We start from the raw sequence: 8,116 nt of genomic DNA, 5'->3' as shown, positions 1-8,116 counted from the left end.
CAGCAGCCATATCGCCCTGTAGCCCAAGACCGGTTGCCCACTGAAGCTAAGCAGGGTTGAGCCTGGTCAGTACCTGGATGGGAGACCTCCTGGGAAAAACTAGGTTGCTGCTGGAAGAGGTATTAGTGAGGCCAACAGGGGGTGCTCATCCTGTGGTCTGTGTGGGTCCTAACACCCCAGTATAGTAACGGGGATACTATACTGTAAAAAGAACCATCCTTTGGATGAGACAATAAACCGAGGTCCTGACTCTGTGGCCATTAAAAAATCCCAGGATGTCCTTCGAAAAAGAGTAGGGGTGTTACCCCGGCATCCTGGCCAAATTTGCCCATTGGCCTCTGACCAATACACTGATTGGCTTCATCACTCTGTCTCCTCTCCACCAGTAAGCTGGTGTGTGATGGGCGTCCTGGTGCACTATGGCTGCCGTCACATCATTCAGGTGGATGCTGCACACTGGTGGTGGTTGAGGAGATTCCCCCCTTGTATGTAAAGCGCTTTGAGTGCATTGAAAAGCGCTATATAAATGTAACAAATTATTATTAATTATTTACTCAGAGCCGAAATCCCACTTGTTAGACCAAAATTTCCATTTATTCTTGCTGTTTCCGAAGCAATAGTTTGTTCCTCCTTTTGTATCCGGTCTTGGGACTGGCATAGGCGGAGTTCTACAGCACATAAAGTGATTAAACTAGCTCACCCTTTACATAAATCTTGCGAAACCATAAAGAGACTTTAATTTTTCTCCTTATTTATTTATCTTTTATCAAGAGCTGATAAAATGTAAAACTAACTTGAATGCAAAATGTAAGTCGCTTTGGATAAAAGCGTCTGCTAAATGCATAAATGTAAATGTAAATGTAAATCTCAACTGCTTGGTTCAAGCCCTCTGCAGTTTACATTTCAGACATGTCTGAAAAATACTGTTCTCAGTTCAGTGATTTGATACTCACATTAAGCCATATCGCAATTTCGGTTTGATTTTGATTAAACATCCAGCCCTAATATATTTGAATGTTGAAACTGACCAATCAGAATCAAGTGTTCCAAAGAGAAACAAAATAATTATTTTAATTAGTCCATTGGAATTCTACTAAAGCTAGATGATCAGTCCAATAATGCTTTGTCCTTGAGCTGTGTATGGTAATAGCAAGTAGTTAGCCAAAAGGCCCTCTTTTTGCCCTCTGCTGTGATTAAGATTCACCTTATTCAAATGGGATGCAGCAACAAAATAATGAGCAGCCCGATAGATCTGCCCTCTGAATAAATGAAGCGAATCACATTGAAGGGGAGGCTGTCATGAGATGTCTCAAACACTCACACACACCCTACCAGTCAAAACAGTTTATTCATTTTAAATTGTAAAGCAAAGAAATGTGACACCTTAAGGGTATTTTAACATTTCTAATGCACCTTTGTGCTGCCTGTGAATGTGAATGTGATCTTCATAAGGAGTGTTAATGATATATTTGTCACAGTGGGAGTGTAAACACACCCTGATGCTAATGATGCTAATGAGTCTGAACCTTAGGTGTTAAGCAACAGTCTCTCGGTTCAAACTCACACTTTTGTTCCTTCAAAACAAACAGCAGAGCCTTGAACTAAGGTTATATTTAACCAAACTACAGACGTTGTTCATGTGAAGCACTCCAGTTGCTGTAACAGTCAGTTTATGCTATGAGTGTTAGCCAAGAAACAGATAGCAGAAAGGCAGTCGATTTTGTTGTGGAAGGTTTAGCAATGGGCATTCAAAAGGCCAAAGCTGTCTTGTACACACTGTCTTTGTCTGACAAAGCTCCAAATTTTTACCCAACTTTAGAGGAATGTACTCTGAAACTAACTTGCAGCTGCACTCAATGCAATTGTAAATGTTTTAGTGTTGTTTTAAACAAGGATCCACTGTCGTCACCAAACTAAATTTGGTTCATGTCCTGTATGTACAGTACTTGATGAAGTATTTCTCAGTGGTGCGTGTTGTATGAATACAATCAGTAAATATAAAGCTGCTTTATGGTAAGCCTCCAATGTTAGCAAAGAATAAAAAAGTCATAGTTTAAGGGTGCTTTGAAAAATCTGAGACACTGGCAGGGGAATGGGAAAAAACATAAGGCCTCAAGACCAAGTGTTTTAAATGTGTTAAACTGTTTTTTTTTTTTTTTTTTACATTTTCATTCGCAAGATGCTGCAAAACGCGCGAGATGTGAGCAATATGGTCAAAACAAATCCTTCTAGTGCATGTTTACATAGAAAAAAAATGGAAAAGGCTTTCTGTGTGAATGGCCCCTAACACTGCGGCACACAGGGAAAGAAAGCAGAAGCCTTTTTTGGATGGATATCAATAGAGGAGAGGCTTTAATGCGCTGCCTAAACTGCATTTGTGGGAAAACAAGCTTATCATTTAATGATCTGACAGTCTTTTGGCTAATCTTCAACATGTTTGCCATTAAACATTTGTTTTGGATTGACCTGTTTTTAGAGTTTACACTAAAAATATTGTGAAAATAAGTTTTACAAGTGAAAGTCATGATGAATTTTGCATTAGATAGAATTCAGTTTGTGGCACTTCTCATTTCATTTCTATAATATCTACAAACAATGATTGACTGCCGCACAACTCTGACAGAAATTCAGTGATGTCAAGGCTGTAATGTGATTGGTTATCAAGGCACTCCTTCCAAGTTGAGTGTTGCGATTTCCCAACTCCTTCCAAGTTGGTATATCGCAATGTTAAGTCCATCTCTAATAACTGCGTCCCAATGTTCATAGTATCCATCCTAAATAGTATGTGAGATTAAAATAAGTGTGTCACAAAGCATTGTATCTTGAAAAGGGTATGGCAAAAATCCCTGGATGGTTTACTTTTTCAGGTCAATTTTTGAAGTGTTGGTCCGAGCGCACTTTAATGGCTAATATTGGCCACAATCCATTGCGCTTTGGCAAAGGATTGGGTCCAGAACTACAAACAAGAATAAAACGTGTTAAAAAAACTACAAACATGGCAGATGTGCGCAACTGATGGTTTGGTAGAGTGGTTTAGAAAAACGGGTTTGAGTTACTAATAATCAGCATTTAACCATTTATTTAAGCATTTTTTATATCTGTGTTATATTGGATGTTATATTGTTATATTGGCTCATTGGATGGTAAAGTATCCAATGGATGCACACTTTGGAATCTTTTCAGAAATAGTTAATCAGTTGGGCATTTATTTGAATATTGTGTATTTGGACATACTACCCCTTTGACTTATTTATATACATTTATTTATATATTTCTATATATTTTTTTCACATTGTATAGTAGAGAAGTAAGCATATTCAGTGGCGTGGAGTGTGATTGTTTTCAAACAGGTTTCCCAAATGCTTTCCTGTCTGCCATTGGTCAGCAAACAAATAGCCTAAACTCACACTATTGGCTGAATCAGTGTTGCTTTCTCAGGACAATGTTTGATTTTTTAATACATTGTTAGCCATATTTGACACCAGATGGTAGTCTACAGAGTTATCTATTTTTAAAAAAAAAAAAAAAAAGATGAAAAGCTGGATTTTACTCCAGTTAACACTGGCATTGCTGGTATGCAAACAAGTGGTAAATGTCTTACAGTGTGGTCAGATTTAGTGTATACAAGTTCCTCTGTTGTGTCACCAGAAAAGTTGAGATCCTCAGAGAATTGTGGTCATGTGATTCAGAAAGGAGCTTGCCTTACACTGTCAATCAAAAATTGTTCCAGTTGTCTAATTGCAGGTTTCTTAGAGATGAACGACACCTTGCCATATGTTTTATGTTACTCACTCTCTCTTATGCATTCTCTCGGTTCAAGCATGTATGCCAACAGACTCTTGTGAAATGGTCAAGTACTCATATAAGCATTCATACCCACCCAAGTCCAAATGCCCTCTGTGAAGCTCACTGCAGTAGAATATCTGTTTTACAACTTTGGTGTAAAATATGCCTAAGCTTCTGAGATGTATGGTATTGTTGGATTCCAGTGGCCTTAATTAATCTTTTATACCTCTCACCTTTGCCCCTGTCTATTGCTATCTATGTAATCTTGAAGTGTCTCTTTTTGTCTGTCATTACCTTTAAAGAATCAAGTTTTAAAGAATTAAAGAAAGTTTCTTCGGTTTGCTTTTGAAGAGGATACCAAGCGCTTTGTTCACACTGCATCCAATTCTAATTTTATTTTAAATCTGATTGGCAGGACTGATTGCCCATGCTGTCATTTTGGAAGTGATGAATCAAGTCCATTTGTTCAGACAGTGCAGTCAAATGTCTAGTATACAGTCGTGGTCAGAATTATTGGCACCCTTGATCAAAGAATAAAATAAACCGGCATTATTAATCCTTTTGATCTTTTATTTAAAAAACAAAAACAAATCTCTAACCTTTTATTGAACTAAAACAATTGAAAACGGGGAAAAATCTCATTATGAAATAAATGTTTTTCTCAAATACATGTTGTACACAATTATCGGTACCCCTTGAAATTCTTATGAGTAAAATATCTCTGAAGTATATTCCCATTCATATTTACAATTTTGACTACTCATCAGTTGTAAATGTTTTACAAACTTTATGGTTTCCAGCTGTGTGTGCATAAATATATATACACACACAAACAACCTATAATGTTTATTGAGATAATAGTACAATGTTGACATTTCAATAATTTATAAGTGATTAATAATATATTAACTTGTAACCTAACTAAACTATTAACCATTAAGGATCTGTTTGATTATTTCATGATGCTATTTTTTAAAGATAACTTATGACAGATTTGTAAATCGTTAGCATATTACTTAATCATTTGTGAATGTATAGTCATGTTTTGTAAATGATTAGTTCATCATCATCTAATCACTTGTAAATGACTTATAACTGAACATTATTATAAAGTGTTACCTATATTTCTGATGTGCAGCAAAAGATAAATTATCTTCTCAATTTAGTGAAGTTGCTTTAAGAAAAGAGCTAGAGCAGCGAAAATTCCAATTTCCACCATCAGAGCAATAATTAAGAATTTCCAATCGACAGAAAATGTTATGAATCTGCCTGGATGTAGACATGTGTCTATATTGTCATAATGCACGGTGAGCAAGAGAATTTGAGTGGCTCTTCAAGGACCACAGCTGGAGAACTGTAGAGAAAGATTGACTTTCGGGGTCTTCTGGCTAGGATTGACTTTCTTTTTCGGGGATAACTTAAGTGGAGTAGCACCATCATGGAGTTGTGAATCTAAAGGTTCTGGAGTGATTCTGGATGAAGGAATGGTCTCTGATCTCTTGTCAGGTGTTCTCTAACCTCATCAGGCATTATAGGAGAAAATTTAGAGCTGTTAAACTGGCAAATGGAGGTTTCAAAAAGTATTGAATGAAAGGGTGCCGTTAATTGTGGCCAATGTGTATTAGAGAAAAACATTTATTTCATAAAGATATTTCCGCCCATTTTAAATTCTTATTTTCCAATGAAAGGTAAAATCTTTGTGAATTTTGTAAATAAAAGATCAAAAGGATTAACAATGCAGATGTTCACAGCCTTCTTTGAACATATTTACCAAGGGTGCCAATAATTCTGACCACGACTGTATCTACATTGGTTGCCATAGTAATGGCACAAGCCAAGAACAATGCCACGAGACTGATGTACAGTAGCTGTCAGTTTGGAAAGGGAGAAAGGAAAAATGGTCATGACATTTTGTTATGGAATTAAACTCTTGAGGTACATCAGACAATATAAGAGCCACAAGCAGTCTTGCACTTTACACCTCCATGCATATATTGTGTTCAAAATCTCATCCATTCACTCACTATTCACTACATTGTGCCGCTGTCACACTAGTCTTTGAAAAGCATTGATTTTTTTGATCTCCAATACCTAGCATAATGAATTCAAAATGTGAAAATACCAACTACTTCACTTTCTTGCAAAGTTTATGTCTCACCACTGCACTCATTTTGATGGTACATGATACAATTTATTTCACATAATTTTTTGGTTTATTTGGGAACATTTTATTGATATAACCTTTTTTTTTGACCACCCCTCACCCCCCATCCCAAAATATTTTTTCGTTGCCTTAGGGCAATGTTGTGCAACAATGGTGCAGAATCACAGAGAAAATTCTCCATTCACAAAAACACTTGAAACACATTGATATATTGTATTTGATACAGATGTAGGTTTGTATCGTAGTGCAGGGCTGGGAAACTTCGGTCCTGGAGGGCCTAAAAGAAAAAGAAAAACTGAATTTCAGAACATGCAAAATAAAAACAAACTCATAAAGCCTGACAAAAGACTTCTCTATACCTTTATACATACACACACACACACATTTTTTTATGTACAGTTCATGTCATTTTAAATAAGATTACAAAAGACCTCAGAACACTTTTATGACCTCAGAACACTTTTACCACAGTGCATATTCATTTTGACGTTTGCATCAAATAACCTGCTCCATACGTATGACTTTTCTGAAAAAATAAACTTGCTCAGTGGCACACCTGGTACAGCATTGCACTTTGCGATATGGAGCACTCTGGTATGAGTCGCATGAAACACAAGTCACAATAAAATAGATCAAACACTTGTAGAAGCAAGCTAAAATGGCATGGTTGCTTCAGCAGATGCGATATTATCTCACGTTTGCTTTTGTTAATATTGTCGGTTAGGTTTATGGTAGGATTTAGTGTTGGTGGCACGTTATTTTCAAACGTGACAGAAAATGAACCTTTCAGCACCACTGACCTGACATTTCATTTCCAAACTGCCACAATAAGTAACTTTATAAAACATTACCAGATTCACATTCATCTGTTTTGTATAAAATTGATTATGCTTTTAGAACCAGACATTTCACATTAACAATGTTGCAAAACATATAAGAAAAAAATGTAATCAACACATAATATTTTCAAATATGTCTCCACAATCATGTTTTTCAGATGAACCTGGGTTGGATATAAATTGAGTGTAATGTATATGGTGTTGCACACCAAATAATGAAGAAAAGTTATTTTCCAAATCAGATTTTTATTGGATTTCAAATCATATATGTATGTCGTTTTGAAATAGGTAATTGGATTTCATGTGAATTTTAGCTGCTGCTACAAACAACTTAATGAGCAAAACATATAAACTACCTCCCAGCACTACCAAAATATTTTGTGAAGCAAAATACTAGGAAAATGTTTGCTAGAGGCCAGACTTGATAATTTTTAAATTTGACAGTATACCTAAAGTTAATAAAGACGTTCAATGCTAAGATAATAGACATACATTGGAGTGAATGGAAGTATAGAAAAATCAATAGCAAATAAATTTGGACACATATGCTATATAAACAACACAGATTCTTGAAAAATGTGCCTCTACCTAGATTTTTACAAAACTCTTATACATACCGTTCAATGCACTTTCCAGCTGAAATTAACACTTTAGGCAGTAAAACAAGTAGCTTACTGCACATTTCGTAGCAGTTTCAAAGAGGAACTGTTCATTAAGTTACGCTAAAACATGTGGCCACGTTTTTATTCCTTTGGTACAGGCACGTATTGCAGTGTTTTTATTACGTTGCTTCAGGCATGTATTACGGGCGTTCAGAATTCAAATGTCCGGGGAGTGTCGCTAAAAGGCTAATGCTCTATTGTCTTGGAAAATAACAAACCCCCTACACCAAACCCAGCCCTAAATCTACCAGAGAGTGTTAACGAAAGCAAAAGTGATATGAAAACACAATCGCTGATGTAACTGTACTATATTAACTTCCTTATACATGGGTCGAACTGTAGTTTTATAGGATTTGTACCTAAGCGCTTCACTTCGCAAGTGCAACGACGTATCGGGTGAGCTACCGAGCAAACCTACTGCATTCGAAAATCCATAAATATGAAGCACTATATGTGACGCTAACATTAAAAAGTACCAGTTTTCAAATCTCGCAGCATGTTAGAATTGTTTAGAAGTCATAAAATAAAATAGTGAAAGGAATTGTGCCTCTAGTGTTCATTTCAACTGGAAAATGCAGTGATTTGTACACAGAGGTAAGTTTTTTTTTGTTTTACAGATTCACTGTACCTCCCAGCACTACCAAAATATTTTATGAAGCAAAAAT

This window comes from Barbus barbus (assembly GCF_936440315.1).
Source record: "Barbus barbus genome assembly, chromosome: 24".
Taxonomy (NCBI): Eukaryota; Metazoa; Chordata; class Actinopteri; order Cypriniformes; family Cyprinidae; genus Barbus; species Barbus barbus.
Note: the sequence above shows the minus strand (reverse complement) of the source record.